The sequence below is a fragment of the Mercurialis annua genome, linkage group LG7 (assembly GCF_937616625.2).
Source record: "Mercurialis annua linkage group LG7, ddMerAnnu1.2, whole genome shotgun sequence".
NCBI classification, from domain to species: domain Eukaryota; kingdom Viridiplantae; phylum Streptophyta; class Magnoliopsida; order Malpighiales; family Euphorbiaceae; genus Mercurialis; species Mercurialis annua.
This window is the reverse complement of record NC_065576.1, coordinates 17,835,007-17,852,688: the sequence shown is the minus strand read 5'-3', so window position 1 is coordinate 17,852,688 and position 17,682 is coordinate 17,835,007. Positions and strand designations below refer to the sequence as shown.

Sequence of the window (17,682 nt, the reverse complement as noted above, 5' to 3'; positions counted from 1 at the left end):
TTGTTTCGTAACGTTTGTAAACGTTTGGCTTATATTGCTAAAAAGGTGAAACGCTTGGATTTCACTACTATATAGCAGCCATTTTGCGACGGAAATATCTGTCGCTATCTAATCATATTCCGTCGCAAATCGCCTTTTGTGACGGACTTGTGACGGAATATTTTCGTCGCAAAATATTTGGTCGCTAAAAGAATAGCGACCAGAAGGTCGCAAAAATGGCGACGGACATTTCCAAAAGGCCGTCGCCAATTTCGTCTCCTCAAAAATGAAAAGGGAGATGAATTGGCGACATATTAATTGATTTTGCGACGGAATTTTTCCGTCGCAAAATATATGTGAATTGCGACGGATTTGTGTCCGTCGCAAAATCGCATAATTTGCGACTGCCAGTTCCGTCGCAAAGTACCCTTATTTGGCGACTTATTAAGGATATTCGCGACGGAATTTCCCTCGCAAAATCCGTCACAATTTGGACATAAATTTTTTGTTTTTTGTCTGTTTCCCTGTTTTATTCACGACTATTATAACCTGTAAAATATACTATTTGCAATTCTCAGTAAAACTCAATTTCCGAAAAAGAACGCTGTCATATAAAAACATGTTATAGTTTACATATCGTAACAAAATGTATAAAGCAAGAAAATACAAAATGTATAAAGTGACAAAATACAAAATGTCAGAAATACAAACATGACACTACAAAGTTGTAGTGTCGTCATCGTCTGAAGGACCTGGGGGTGGGGGTGGGCGATACTGCGGAGGAAGAGTCTGCATCATCTTCGCCATCTCAGCCTGAATAATCTCGGCCATCCTCTCATTGGCCCTCGCCTTCTGGGTACGAAGATTCTCCACCTCGGTGGTAATCTGGCGTAGTCCATCCTGGATCCCTGCCTGTACACGCCGCTCGATCTCCTCGTCAGATCGATGTGACTGTGTGGACCTCGTCCTCGCCCTACTAGACGTCGTCGTATCCATGTACGCACTAGTCGTTGAACCCAACCCGTAGACACGCTGCTTCTTGTTAACACCCTCGATATCCAGAAACAGCTGGGTCTCGTCAACTTCTGCTGTGCTAGAAGAACCACCATCTCCGGTCGGCACCTGCGATGCAGCAGCAAGTCTCCGAGCAATTGCATCCTACAGAAAGATTGAAAAACTTATCACGTAACGGCTAAAAACGCATAACATATAAAATGTAAATATAATTCGTAACGAAATTGCGGAAGCATTTTCTCTATATAATTTGATCAACACCCATTTTTCAGGGACACCCTGCAAACATATACATTTCATATACAACCCACCGGCTGTTAACACACCTAATCTAGCATTTACAATTTAAATTGAAACACATTTTACACTAATTTAATCTAACACTTAAGTAAAGTAAAACAACTAATAAAATTATATAAGTTCATTACTTACACTCATGTCCTGGGCCCTCTTATCTACCATGACACCCTTATTAGCTTTCGTGGAGTGCATCCGAGTATACAGCTCTGTTGCGGTCGGCTTGCGGCTGAGCTCTTCAGCCTAAAAGAGAAATAAGCAATTTGTTAGTTCATTAGAAGAAAAAAAGATAGTTGGAGTTATCTAAATAAATAGAATTCTAAAAACAAACCAACACATCCATATGTCGGATGGAAGAACGAGATCCCCCTGTATGGCGTACTGGTCCGTAACCGGCTCTTGCAGGCTCACTCATCCGATTAGCGCGAGCTATGTCGGACTTCTTCTTCTTCTCGTCCTCTGACGCCCAAAAGGCCTTCAGGAATCCCAGATCTCCTGGCCGACTGAGGTAAGCTTTTTGTCCTTTTCGCTCATTCTGTGAACGACGTCCTTGTATCGGTTAGCAGCATGCGTCATGAATACACTTTTGATTACGACGTCGCTCTAAGACGCTGTATCCCACCAGTATCCCTTCTGCAAAACATAAACAACAAGTTTGAGTTAGTAATTCTGCGTTAGTCTAATTTCAAACTTTAAAACTAAAAATTTATTACCTTAAATTCCTCCCAATAGAAATTTGTCTGCTCTGCGGTCAGAAACCGCCAGGCTCGCCCATTCTCGAACCAGCACTTTCTGAAGGTCTCCTGCATAGACCGGGAGATTGGTCCGGAGTTCAACAGCCTCTCCCTGCGAGGTTACAATAAACTTTTACTTTCTGCAATAAAATGAAAAAAAAATTAAACCTAACATTTACATGCTTACCTGCTGGCGTCTGGGAAACACAGTGCCCTCCCTTGGGCATCCAGCACTGCAGGGGGCTCCCCTGGCTGTCGGGGCTGAACAGGGGGTGCCTCCTCCACCTCATGCTGCTGGCCCTCAACGGGGATGTCCTCCACAGGGGCACGCACAGCTGGGTTACCCCGACCACGACCTCTAGCTGGGTTACCCCGTCCCCGACCTCTATTCGGATCACCTGAGCCACCCTGCCCTCTCATACCTGCAAACATTAAATACATTGTAAAAAAACATTTTCTTTAATATACAATTAATATATTGAATTTAACTAATATATTTAATATAACTAATTCATTACAATATGATAAATGAATACAACTAACAAAAAAACTGCAAAAACATCTAACACATCAGTCAAGTTGTTCTTCATCTTCGTCTGATAAGGATGGCGGAAATTCGTCTTCTTCATCTTCAGCGGGAGGGATTTGCAACGCATCTTCGTCGGCCACCTCATTCAGGTCAGCTAAATTTGTTGGATTGTCGTATGTTTCAACTATAAGGAGATTTTCTTCAATGTTAAGTTCAGATCGTGCCTTAATTTTGCAAACTGCCCACCAATTTACTTTGTCCCGTCTTTTACTTGGATATGGCAAGTAATGAACTTGGTCGGCCTGTTCTGCCAAGATGAACGGTTCGTATTTATTGTACCTCCGTCTGTGATTAACATCTACCAAGTTGTATCGATTGGTAGTGTCTGTGCCTGTATCCTTAGGGTCGAACCATTCGCATTTAAAAATGACGGTCTGCTTCATTGGTAGAGCTGGATATTCTAACTCAATTATGTCAGTTAACACTCCATAAAACTCATTTTCACCCTCAACATAGTTTGTTCCCCTTACACCGACACCGCTATTCATTGTAAGTTGATCCTGCCCATATTCCCGAGTAAGAAATTTGAAGCCGTTTACATAGTATCTCTATACACCAAAATATTTTAAGATAATTACGTCGTGCCACGTGTCGCGATTTCCGATAAATTAAATTAAGGAAAATTTAATTTAATTATATCGGAAATTTAACAATAAAATTTAATGAGTCAATTAGCGGGATTAAAGGAATTAATTTTGAAAATTTGGATGTGGATACATTTTGGGGCTAAATTGTAAATTTTGAAAAGTTTAGGGGCTAAAGTGCAAATTAGCCAATTAAGCCCGAAAATAGAAACTGGAGGATTTTCGATGAAAATCTATATTTTAAGTTAGTATTATTTATTCGGAGATAAATAATACGTATTTGAATTAATAGATAGATTGATTGAATAGGTTTTGGACTAAATTGAAACTTTTGAAAAGTTTCAAGGACCAAATGGCAAGTTCGCCATTATATATATAAACTTAAGGAAAAGGAAAGCTCCAGAATCCCTTTCCCTCAACAGTTTCATATTTCTCTCGTTCGCTCGTTTCCGATCGGTTCGTCGCGCGGTTTTTGTTTCTCGTCCGTTTCCGACGTTCTATAACTCCAAACGATCGTATTTCGACGGGTAATCACGGTAAGCTTGACGTTTTATCGTTTAAACGAATATATTTTGAGTTATATCGATTCAAAGTTTTAGGCCACGAAACGATTTTATCGTTTTACCGAGTTTAGGATTGATATATAGTGTTTTGACCTTAGAATACGCGTTTTGGTTGAGTTTGGAGCGTTTTTACGTATATAGCAGGTCGGGAACCACGGAAATCGATTTCGGGGGATCGTGCACGACAGTACACGATAGTGTACTTGTGGTACACGAACGTGTACCATCAATGGTACACGAACGTGTACCAAGGTACATGAACGTGTACCAACATGTGGTACACGACCGTGTACCAAGGTACACGAACGTGTACCATCAAGGTACACGAACGTGTACCTCCCTGCACGAGCGTGCACCCTTCGATTCTCGCACCTGAAACTTCGTACCTTGATTGAATTAATGGAATTCACGTATTGAATCGGAAATCGAATAGTAGTTAACCTAATGAAGTTATAAGAAGATTGAATTGGAAGTAATTTACGATCCGTAAACGAGTTTGATATCGTTTAATGGGATATGCGTGAGAAGCACGACGATTAATGAAAGTAAAATGTGTCGAATCTTGAGTCTAGAGTCAATCTTAGAATAGGATTCTGATGTGAGTCAAATGTTTTGAAATTGTTTTAGATCCAGCGAGGCAAGAAGGAGCTGGACCAGGAGCTCGGGAAGCTTGACGTTTCTAAAGCCCCGACGTATTTTTGGATAAGCGTTTTCAGTGAGTTTATATGATTTGCTTTTAAAGTATTTATTTAAGCAATTATTTTATATTGTTTATTAATTGAACCGCATGTTTTATATGTGAAACTTTTATACGAATTGCATATGCTTGATTTGAAACCAGTATTGATCCGATGGAACGTGCTACCTATTGGGCGACAATAGGACTGTGTGATCACCAGTTTTTGATATAACTCAGCTGGGAGCTGATGATGAATATGAAACTTACGATTGGGTTATGATTTCGATACGAGAGTGAACTCGGCTACGGTGTAGCCTGGAAGTCCCCGTATCTAGTGGCTGGGCCACCAGCGAGTTGGACTCGCAATTGATATTTATGATTGGGTTGATCGATTGATTATTAGTATGTTTGAGGATTAAGGTTTCATTCGGATCCTGTACTTGGCTGCATATGATTGATTACGATTTTATGTTTTATTTAAATACTTATTAGTAAATGTATGAACTCACTCAGTATATCCCAATATACTGACCCCTCACAGATTTCCTTTCAGGATAAAAACGCTTTGAAGCAACGGACTTCTATCCTACTTCCAGAAGTCTGTATTTTTGAGTATGTAAAGAAACAGTACTTTACTCTTAGAGCTGCAGTAGATAAGTATTTTGCAAGTCAGCTTGAATGTGTAGTTTTCTGTAAATATAACTTTAACGTTTTAAAGTTTTAAACGTTTTACGCTTGCTGCGTTATATATATTGTGATTGCCAGAGGATATGTGTGCCTGGTATATGTGCTTCTGCATGACACGTGTTTACTTATGTCATGCATGACGTTTACGTTTCGCGAAAAATTATTTTACGTTTTTTTTAGGCTTGCTACGGGTTTCGGAGCAACCACTCCCATTCCCTAGCGCCGGTCTCGGCCCTGAGATTGGGTCGTGACAATGTTGGTATCAGAGCATGGTCCAGTTACCATTGCTTGTGTCAGAAGAGTGATTGATTTTTCTAGGATTCTACTGCAGCACATAGGACTCAAGTCTTGTCTTTGTTACGTATTCATTTGATTTTCAAACTTTCAGCTTTCCCTCTAGGATGTGAGTCTGTCTTACGTATTTGTTCGCATGTGATGAGATGCGCGTTTATTACGATGTGCGTTTGCGATAATATGCGATTATGTGGCTAAGTAACGCTGTTTGTCTTGGTCAGGATGTCTGACCAACGACAAGAAGTAGAGCGAGCTGCCGCTGCAGCGCGAAATGTTATAGAAGGGGCGCATGACATCCATCCAGAAGCTCAAGATGAGTCTTCTGTTCAGGGAGGAGGAGGTGGCCAAGAGGCCCAGGCGCAGGCACCTGGAGTGCAAGCGCAAGCCCAGCAACCTAATGTTGTGGGTTTTGATCTGAATCAGTTCCTTACGGGAATTGCAGCTATGCAAGCTAATCAGGCTGAGGTGCAGAATATTCATCGTGAACAACTTCAACAGCAACAGCTACGCAATGTTGCTTTCACTGATCGAGATATCGTTCTGGCTTACATGCGGCTCAAGCCAACTAAGTTTGACAGTACAGGCGATGCTCGCGATTTCCTCGAAGAAGTAGAACGTAATGCTTGACGCCTGCAAGCTAATGAGAGACAGACCATCATTATGGTGGAAATGTCATTGAAAGGACCTGCAAAAGATTAGTTTCAACAGCATATTCAGCCAACCATGGATACTATGACTTGGACTGAATTTACAAACCACTTTAGGGAATACTTTTTACCATATGCGGTGACGGAGAGTTATCGTAGCCAGTGGTTGACCCTGAGTAGAGGCAATCGATCTGTGCAAGAGTATGTAACGGAGTTTACCAGAGTGAGTAGGTTTGCACCAGACCTGACTACAGACCCAGTCAGAGTGAACTCGAGGTTTGTAGAGGGTCTAGGAGCTGAATTTGTGAGTCTGACGTCTGATATCGGAAGAACCCTAGTGCAACTGATTGATAGTGCTAGGCAAATGGAAGTTTCTCTTATCCATTTTGGAAAAATTCCTGACCCTTCCAATGTTGCACCTGTGAGAGATAATACGTTTCGCAGCGTGCATAGCGCACCTACCCGATCATATGCTGGGAGTTATTCTCGACCTCCATCACGTCAACAGAGAAATAAGAGAGCTCGGTATGGAACTAGAGTCAGTACTTCAGGCACCGGATTTAGTGCCAGATCGATGAGTGACATGGGAGGCGGAGTTCCTTTATGTCTGAACTGTAATAGGAGGCACTACGGCACGTGTTACACTGCTAATGGAGCATGTTTTAATTGTGGTCAACGGGGCCATTTCGCTAGAGACTGTCCGAGGCAGATGCCCCAAGGCTCAATGACTACTGAAGTACAACCTTCTTATCAGCAGCAGAGAACCGCGCAGCAGTTAGCGTCAGGATATGATCAGACAGGAAGTACCTTTACTGGCCAGAGAGGCCGTGGCTATGGAAATTGTGGAGGAAGAAATGGCAGAGGACGCGGTACTGGCCAGACTTCGTAGGCTGGCGGAAGTCAGGCTAGGGTCTTTGCACTGAATCCTCAGGAGGCTCAGGCTTCCAATGCAGTGGTGCAAGGTACCTTTCCTATCGCTTCTCAAGACGCATTAATTTTATTTGATCCGGGCGCTACGCATTCGTTTGTTTCGCCTAGTTTTGCTAGTAAGTTAGAAGTGCAACCAGCGTATCTTAGGAATCCCTTATCCGTAGCTACTCCCGTTGGAGAAAGTGTGGAAGTTAGTATCGTTTACCCGTCTTGTCCTGTGAAAGTTCAAGGACGAGATTTGTTAGTTGACTTAATTTTACTTGAGGTTTTAGCTTTTGACGTCATACTAGGAATGGATTGGCTAGCTCAGCATTACGCTAATGTGGATTGCCGAAAGAAGACGGTGACGTTTAACACGCCTGGAATTGAAGCGGTTTCAATTCAGGGCGATAAGATGGAATCTTCTACGAGTATTATTTCAGCTATTAAAGCTTGTAGTATGTTGAAGAAGGGATGTCAAGGATTCTTAGCTGTAATACGAGACGTGGAGAAGAAAAGTGTAAATTTAAGTGACGTGCCAGTTGTGTCGGAATATCCAGACGTTTTTCCAGAGGAATTACCTGGATTACCCCCAGATCGTGAGATTGAATTTTGTATCGAATTGGCTCATGGCACGAAGCCAATATCGATACCTCCTTATCAAATGGCGCCAGCAGAGCTCAAAGAACTTAAGGATCAGTTAGAAGAATTGTTTGATCGTGGTTTTATCAGACCGAGTGTATCCCCGTGGGGTGCACCAGTGTTGTTCGTGAAAAAGAAAGATGGATCGCTTCGACTATGTATCGATTATCGACAGCTGAATAAGGTGACAATTAAGAATAAGTATCCGTTACCCAGAATCGACGATTTGTTCGATCAGTTACAAGGAGCAAAGTTTTTCTCCAAAATTGACCTGAGATCAGGCTATCATCAATTGAAGATTCGTAACGATGACATACAAAAGACTGCTTTCCGAACTCGATACGGACATTATGAGTTCCTCGTTATGTCATTCGGATTGACGAACGCCCCAGCAGCCTTTATGGATTTGATGAATAGGATATTCAAACCGTACTTGGATCAGTTCGTGATCGTATTTATCGACGATATTTTAATCTATTCGAGTAAAGAAGAAGAGCACGCTCAAAATTTGCGAATAGTACTACAGACACTAAGAGAGCATCAGCTTTACGCCAAATTCTCTAAATGTGAATTTTGGCTAACGGAAGTGGCTTTCTTAGGTCATGTGGTATCACAAAGTGGCATTAAGGTTGACCCAAAGAAGATCGAAGCTGTGATAGAATGGAAGCGGCCTGAATCGGTTACGGAAGTTAGAAGTTTCCTTGGTTTAGCAGGGTACTACAGACGATTTGTACAGGATTTTTCAAAGATCGCTGTACCTTTGACAAAGCTAACTCAAAAGAACGCGAAATTCAACTGGACGGACCAATGTGAACTCAGTTTTCTGAAACAGAAAGAGTGCCTAACGACGGCACCAGTCTTAGCACTACCAGAAGGAACGGAAGGATTAACAGTTTACTGTGATGCATCAAGAATTGGATTAGGATGTGTTCTTATGCAACACGGTAGAGTAATAGCGTACGCTTCGCGACAGCTCAAGAAGCACGAAACGAATTATCCGACGCATGATCTAGAGTTAGCAGCGGTAATTTTTGCGCTAAAGATTTGGAGACATTATTTATACGGCGCTACGTGTGAGATCTTTACAAATCATAAAAGCTTGAAGTACATTTTTGACCAACGAGAGTTAAACCTCAGACAGCGGAGATGGATGGAGCTACTAAAAGATTACGACTGCACGATACAATACCATCCAGGCAAGGCCAACGTAGTGGCAGATGCCTTAAGCAGGAAGTCTCGCGCACGTTACAACGACGTGGCGGAGACCATTAATCAACGAGATTCATACGATGTTTAGCCAAGGGGTTGAGTTTGAGATCTCATCTCTCGGAAACCTAATGGCTCAGTTAACGATACGATCGACGTTGATAGATCAGATCAAAGAGTTGCAAGCAGACGACCCTCAATTGAAGCATCTAATTGAGGAAGTTCAACAAAGAAAGAGTCAAGATTTCAGTATCGTCAACGGAATCTTGAAGTATGGTAATCGAATGTGCGTTCCAGATGTGGAAGACTTGAGACAAAAGATCATGGAGGAGACTCATGGAACGATCTATAGCGTTCATCCTGGTTCCACGAAGATGTACCACGACATCAAATCAACGTATTGGTGGGGCGGAATGAAGAAAGACATCGCAGAGTTCGTGGCGAAATGCCCGACTTGTCAGCAAGTCAAATTGGAGCATCAGCGACCTTACGGATTTCTTCAACCGTTACCCATTCCAGAATGGAAATGGGAGCAGATCACGATGGATTTCGTAATCGGACTACCCAAGACGCAGAAAGGTTTTGATTCTATTTGGGTAATCGTGGATCGTTTGACGAAGTCAGCGCACTTCATTCCTATCAAGACGATTTATTCTGCAGCAAAGTTGGCAGAGATTTATATCGATAAGATCGTGAGCCTACACGGAGTTCCCGTGTCAATCGTTTCAGATAGAGGTTCCGTATTTACCTCTCATTTCTGGAAAAGCTTACAAGACGCGTTAGGAACGCGATTAAATTTCAGTACTGCGTTTCACCCTCAGACAGACGGCCAGTCTGAGCGGACGATTCAAACGTTAGAAGATATGCTTCGACTTTGCGTATTAGACTTCGGAGGTAGTTGGGATACGTACCTACCTCTAGTCGAGTTTGCCTACAATAACAGCTATCATTCAAGCATCGAGATGGCTCCTTACGAAGCATTATACGGTCGCAAATGTCGATCCCCTATATGTTGGGATGAAGTCGGTGAACGAAAGCTCACTAGAGCAGAGATCATCCAGATTACGTCAGAAAAAGTACCGTTGATAAAGCAACGTCTGAGTACTGCTTCCAGTCGACAGAAGAGTTACGCGGACCCCAAGAGGAAGGATATCGAATTTCAGCTCGGAGACTACGTGTTTCTCAAAGTATCACCGATGAAGGGAGTGATTCGTTTCGGAAAGAAGGGTAAATTGGCTCCGAGATATGTCGGACCATATCAGATCGTGGAACGTATAGGCTCAGTTGCCTATAAGCTAGACTTGCCACAGGAGATGTCGCAAGTTCATCCGGTCTTCCATATTTCCATGCTTCGGAAGTATGTTCCAGACCCTTCTCGAATAATTCAACCACAAGTGGTGGACCTGAGCGAAGAACTAACTTACAAAGAACGGCCAGTGCAGATTGTCGATACGCAGATACGACAATTGCGAACGAAAAGAATTTCAATGGTGAAAGTTCTTTAGAGAAGTCAATCCGTAGAAGAGTGCACGTGGGAGACAGAAGAGGATATGAGGCAGAAATATTCATATCTGTTTACTCAAGGTACGTGGCTAATTTTAAATTCGGGGACGAATTTATTTTAAGGGGGGGTGAATGTAATACCCCAAAATATTTTAAGATAATTACGTCGTGCCACGTGTCGCGATTTCCGATAAATTAAATGAAGGAGAATTTAATTTAATTATATCGGAAATTCAACAATAAAATTTAATGAGTCAATTAGCGGGATTAAAGGAATTAATTTTGAAAATTTGGATGTGGATACATTTTGGGGCTAAATTGTAAATTTTGAAAAGTTTAGGGGCTAAAGTGCAAATTAGCCAATTAAGCCCGAAAATAGAAAGTGGAGGATTTTCGATGAAAATCTATATTTTAAGTTAGTATTATTTATTCGGAGATAAATAATACGTATTTGAATTAATAGATAGATTAATTGAATAGGTTTTGGACTAAATTGAAACTTTTGAAAAGTTTCAAGGACCAAATGGCAAGTTCGCCATTATATATATAAACTTAAGGAAAAGGAAAGCTCCAGAATCCCTTTCCCTCATCAGTTTCATATTTCTCTCGTTCGCTCGTTTCCGATCGGTTCGTCGCGCGGTTTTCGTTTCTCGTCCGTTTCCGACGTTCTATAACTCCAAACGATCGTATTTCAACGGGTAATCACGGTAAGCTTGACGTTTTATCGTTTAAACGAATATATTTTGAGTTATATCGATTCAAAGTTTTAGGCCACGAAACGATTTTATCGTTTTACCGAGTTTAGGATTGATATATAGTGTTTTGAGCTTAGAATACGCGTTTTGGTTGAGTTTGGAGCGTTTTTACGTATATAGCAGGTCGGGAACCCTGGAAATCGATTCCGGGGGATCGTGCACGACAGTACACGATCGTGTACTTGTGGTACACGAACGTGTACCATCAATGGTACACGAACGTGTACCAAGGTACATGAACGTGTACCAACATGTGGTACACGACCGTGTACCAAGGTACACGAACGTGTACCATCAAGGTACACGAACGTGTACCTCCCTGCACGAGCGTGCACCCTTCGATTCTCGCACCTGAATCTTCGTACCTCGATTGAATTAATGGAATTCACGTATTGAATCGGAAATCGAATAGTAGTTAACCTAATGAGGTTATAAGAAGATTGAATTGGAAGTAATTTACGATCCGTAAACGAGTTTGATATCGTTTAATGGGATATGCGTGAGAAGCACGACGATTAATGAAAGTAAAATGTGTCGAATCTTGAGTCTAGAGTCAATCTTAGAATAGGATTCTGATGTGAGTCGAATGTTTTGAAATTGTTTTAGATCCAGCGAGGCAAGAAGGAGCTGGACCAGGAGCTCGGGAAGCTTGACGTTTCTAAAGCCCCGACGTATTTTTGGATAAGCGTTTTCAGTGAGTTTATATGATTTGCTTTTAAAGTATTTATTTAAGCAATTATTTTATATTGTTTATTAATTGAACCGCATGTTTTATATGTGAAACTTTTATACGAATTGCATATGCTTGATTTGAAACCAGTATTGATCCGATGGAACGTGCTACCTATTGGGCGACAATAGGACTGTGTGATCACCAGTTTTTGATATAACTCAGCTGGGAGCTGATGATGAATATGAAACTTACGATTGGGTTATGATTTCGATACGAGAGTGAACTCGGCTACGGTGTAGCCTGGAAGTCCCCGTATCTAGTGGCTGGGCCACCAGCGAGTTGGACTCGCAATTGATATTTATGATTGGGTTGATCGATTGATTATTAGTATGTTTGAGGATTAAGGTTTCATTCGGATCCTGTACTTGGCTGCATATGATTGATTACGATTTTATGTTTTATTTGAATACTTATTAGTAAATGTATGAACTCACTCAGTATATCCCAATATACTGACCCCTCACAGATTTCCTTTCAGGATAAAAACGCTTTGAAGCAACGGACTTCTATCCTACTTCCAGAAGTCTGTATTTTTTAGTATGTAAAGAAACAGTACTTTACTCTTAGAGCTGCAGTAGATAAGTATTTTGCAAGTCAGCTTGAATGTGTAGTTTTCTGTAAATATAACTTTAACGTTTTAAAGTTTTAAACGTTTTACGCTTGCTGCGTTATATATATTGTGATTGCCAGAGGATATGTGTGCCTGGTATATGTGCTTCTGCATGACACGTGTTTACTTATGTCATGCATGACGTTTACGTTTCGCGAAAAATTATTTTACGTTTTTTTTAGGCTTGCTACGGGTTTCGGAGCAACCACTCCCATTCCCTAGCGCCGGTCTCGGCCCTGAGATTGGGTCGTGACAGTATCCCTTATATGTGGCGACCTTTCTACGTGGTCCCTTGGGAGTTAGAAATTTGTTGGGAGTTAGAAATTTGTAAGATTTATAAACTTTATTATAAAAATGAAAGTCCATTGTTATAAGATACTTACATATTGTTCGAACCAAGAGGCGAAATCACTTTCCAGCACTCTTTCAATTTATGTTTCACTTATTTCACTGCTCCTTTCGCGCAACCTGACCACAAAAACCCTTTAAATGGAAGAGGCCCAAACTACATCAAATTCTAGCAAATATGTGAAATATTACACTATATTTAAATTCTTACTTTCGGTGATCTTCGATTTCGGAACAATTCAGAAGAACATAGGTCCGAGAAGCGATGATCTCATCGTCTTCAATATATCTCTTACCACTACCGCGCAACGGCTTTCCCTTAGGTTTAAAAATTCCCAGTCTGTCGGCATCGTCATCGATATCCATATCACAAGTTTCATTTCTTCCCAAGCGCCCGGGTAACATTGGATCACCTTCAGCAAAATAATAGGATGCAAATTTAGCGATTTCTTCTTGCAGATATCCACAACTACTGCTCCCTTCCACCCTGCCTTTATTGGTGACCTTTTTTTTTCAATTTTCTCAGATATCTGTGACCGGATATTAATATTAGTAAGCATTTCCTATAATCATATATATATTGAACAGATGGATACGAGAAAAAACCATAACTAATTTGATTACCTTTCAAATGGATACATCCATCGATACTGAACCGATCCTGCCATCATAGATTCATACGGAAGATGCACGGGGAGATGCTCAATAGAGTCAAAAAAGCTGGGTGGGAATATACGTTCCAACTTGCACAGGATTTTTGTGATCTCAGTTTCCATAAGGTTTAGATCTTCCTGTGACAGTGACGTGGAAGTTAACTCCCTGAAGAAGATACTTAACTCTGTTAGAGGCTCCCACAAGTTTTTCGGAAGTAGCTCTCGAAGGGCGATTGGCAGAAGTCATTGCATAAAAACACGGTAGTCATGACTTTTCATTCCATGCATTTTCAGCCCGTTTAGATCAACACATCTAGACAAGTTTGACGCGTACCCGTCTGAAAACTTTATTTTCTGAATCCACTCAAGCAAAACTCGTTTTGAATCCTGTAATATCCCGTAAAAAAAAATTAATTTTTTTCGTGAGGTTCTGATAATAATTGGAGTCGTTTGCGGATTCGTGGTTCAGTTCGTGGATTGAGTAAATTATTCGTTTTGATCTTGGGTTTAATTAAATCAGTAGGGCCCATTTTGGTTGGCCCCAGAATATTTTTTCTTCTTCTTTGCAATGGTTCATGATGGGCCATGCATTTTTCTTTTCACGTGAGACCAACTTGTCTCAACATTTTATTTGGCTTTTGTTATTCCAATATAATCCTTTTATTCTACACCCTGTGACTGTGTTCTTACCATATTTATAATCATTTTTGCTCTCCTATTTAAAGTCGTCTCTCACCTTAGTTATTCCCCTAAAAAAAACGACAAACCCTAGCCGTCATTCATCATAAATAAAAAATGCACTGAATTCATTCGTCAAAGTTATCTTCTTTAACTCTGAAATTTGGTAAGCTTTAGATTTAAGTTTTGGTTATAATCGACACTTCGGTTCTTTGACTAGTTCCTCTCCATTTTAGCATCGATTGGAGAACCGTCTTATCTCAGACTTATCCCTCTTCAATCCCAAAGCTTCGAAATCGAAATTGGTACGTAAATCTCTCCGTTTGAGCCGCCGTCATTTCATCGTTTATTTTTATTATCCTTGGCTGTGTTACTTATGTTTGTTGCTGCCGATTGTGGTTCTTAATTACTGATGTTGTTATGTGATTCCTAGGGTTTTAATCACATGTGATATTGCTTGTTAATAGAATTTTAAATCAGGTTGAGATCAGCTCCGTTGTTCTTGTTTGTGCGATTCGGATTCATCGTTGAAATCCTTTAGTTAATTGATGGCATTTCATGATTTGGGTTCTGAATAATTGATTGTTCTTAAAACAGTGATAAACTAAGATTTTTTTTAATGAGTTATGAGCTTGTTCATTACTGTTTGCGTGTTTCTTCGAATGATCACGTTTCACGATGGTTGTGAGATCGGTTCATGGCTACTTCCTCCGCCATGCTTACGGCTAATGGTATTTTTCATTTCATTTGATAATTCACAGTAATAAGTTTTGTGAAATCAGAATTTTGTGACTTGATATCATTATTGGTCCTCTGTTAGTGATTCTCAATTGACAAACTAAGTTGTATCACTTGAAGAATTAAAAAATTGAATTGTAATGTTAGTAGGAATTTCCCATGGGTTTTGACAATTTGGTTCGATAAAGAGGCACTGTGACCATTTTCATTTATTGGGCTTGTTTATCTTTATTTAATTTTTTTTTTTATAATTTTCTTTTAATTTCTTAAGTTGGTTTTAGGCGGCAGTATTAAAAATTCAAATTGTTTGGGGCCATTTCTTGTTTTATGATATTTGATTGGGCCACTTGTTTTATTATTATTATTTTTTTGGTTTGGTTTTAATCAAATATATTTTTTTATTGTTATTTTACCAATATGAAACCGGACCTTCAATTATCGTTTTGATCTCTAAATTGCTATTTGTTAATATTATTTTATAAATAAAAAATAATGTTGATTCGATTAGAATTTCAATTGTCTTGATAATTGTAATTTGAAAACGATAATTATTTTATAACTCATAATTATATAATTACATGGATAATTATTAGTTATTTTAAATATTGGCTTGACGTGCCAATTTGGTTAAATTATAATTTAGCTTTTAATTATTCTCTTAACTTATTTTAGTTAAGTTTTGACGGTAACTAATGGTTACTTGAGTTATAAGTTATTGAGTTCCGTTTTAAATTTTGATTATTATTTTATCAAAGTTGATTCTATAATTATAAACTATGGTTTATAATTGTATATAAATATATTTATTTTATCAAAGTTATCTTTGGAAATTATAAACTCTGGTTTAGATTTTTGACAAAATATTTTGGGTCGGGTTAGACTTGGGTCACCCGACATGTGAGGTAGTTTGGTAGTTATTAGTAATTCGGCTAACCCACTATTTGTGGAATTGATTTAAGTTATTAATAGTATTTAAGTAATATTTTCTGAAACGGATTTCAAAGCAGGAACTCAATAGACTTGGCTTATTATTGACTTATAATTATTTGATTATTGTGCTTACTCATTGTTGTTCGTATTTTAACTCGGGTCATTATGTAATTAATTGTCCATTGTGTTTTAGTTATGCTTGTGCGAGACTTGGTATTGTGCTAGTCCTATGTGGTGTCTAGTATTCTTAGAGTTAGGGATGAATGGATTTTAACTTATATATTGTTTTAGACCCGTCGACTGCTCGTGTTTCGGAGTCTACACAGGATTAGCTGTTTGCCAAGATTCACGTGGATAAGCAAGCAGTGAGTTTGTAGTGCTATTTACCGCTTTATTAAGTACCGCATTTTATTTTAGTATTATAAATGCTTTTAAACTGTTTTAAGCGATTATGGATCTGGATTGGAACGAGCTACTCGATAGGCTTGTATCGAGACTGTGTGCACCGGTAAGTACTCTGGGAATCGGCAGACTAAAGTCTTGCTTACGCTGGTATATAATTTGACGAGGATTTGTTCCCGTCCACTCTGGGTTTATTTTTCGGTATGATATGTCATACTCACGCTGGGATCATTTCAATACTGTATTTCCATAATCATACTATATTAGTATAAAAGGTTTTGATTTAAGGGTTTTAAACTTAATAAATGTAAATAGTATTGCGAACTCATCTCAGTATATCTGACCCCGTTGTTTTCCCAATTTTTCCAGGTTCATGATTTAAAAGCTTGGTCATCTCCAATTTTTGATTCTTGGAGGTTTTTTTTTTGTTAATAAAACTAGTCTATTGTTTTAAACTCTTAGACCGCAGTAGAACTAGTATTTGTTTTGATTATTGTACTCTGAATTGTCGGATTGGTCCGATTATTTTATTATTACCTTTGGTATGTATACTCTGGATTTATCTCGTTATATATAAAGCATGCTGTTGAGACTCGGTTCAGCTAAGTATTTCAGATATTTAAGTTGTTTATATTAGAACTGTGATATAAATTGCTAGACTTAGGTTGGAGTCTCGGTTGCCCCCGAGCAGTGTTTCTGCAGGTATATATGTTTGATTGTTTTTCGCGAGGCTTGCTACGGGTTTTGGTACGACCATACCCATACCCTAGCGCCGGTCGCGATCCATGAAATTGGGTCGTGACAAAGTTGGTATCAGAGCTTTAGTTTCGAACTAAGGCCAAATTTTTACATGTTATGTGTTTATCGCTTTAAGGCATGTTTAGTGCTACTGTTGTTTCATAGGATCTACTGCGGAATTAGGATTTATGTCTTGTCTTTAAAACGTCATCTTTTGTTTTCAAACTTTCAGCCTACATCCTATAGGTGATGTCTGTCTGTCTTTATTTGGTGTTGATGCTATGATTGACAATTTATTTTCACTTGAATGTTAATTGCGGTGTTATATCCAGTTGAGGTTATTTCACTTGGGTGATTTCTACTGCTTTTGATTTCTCGGGAAATCTTATGTTAGTAATTTGCTTTAATTCATGCTCAGGCATGATGTTACTTTTTCTTATCTTGTTATTGATGCGTTTCACTCAGTGATAAATTTTTGTTTGGCTGTTTTATGCCATAGATAAAAATTGTTGACATTGAGTTATTTTGTGAGTACTTCTGGTTTTGACCGAGAGCCTTGATTTTAAAAATGATATTTTGTCAGACTTCACATTGTTTCGGGATTAAATGATTTCTAACTGAAAAATCTATTTCACGTTTTGTGGATTACGTTGTTGGCCACGTATTGATTTTAAACTATCTTAAGAAAAATATTTTTTTTCCTAACTAGTACTTTGATGTAAAAAGTCAAATGGGTAGTCTAGACACGACACCCTAAAATATTATTTTCA

At 39.4% G+C, this 17,682-nt stretch overlaps 1 long non-coding RNA gene across 2 annotated transcripts; it reads left to right on the top strand.

Annotated features, from left to right (window-relative positions):
- Positions 1-14,130: 14,130 nt before the first annotated feature.
- On the top strand, positions 14,131-16,723 carry LOC130014629 (uncharacterized). Of its 2 annotated transcripts, none has more exons than XR_008789556.1 (3): positions 14,131-14,409; positions 16,064-16,137; positions 16,544-16,723. It is a non-coding gene; the product is annotated as an uncharacterized LOC130014629 (long non-coding RNA). The 2 variants fall into 2 exon arrangements; XR_007632940.2 differs by lacking the exon at positions 16,544-16,723 and having other exon boundaries at positions 14,131-14,270; positions 14,341-14,409; positions 16,064-16,536.
- Positions 16,724-17,682: the final 959 nt, after the last annotated feature.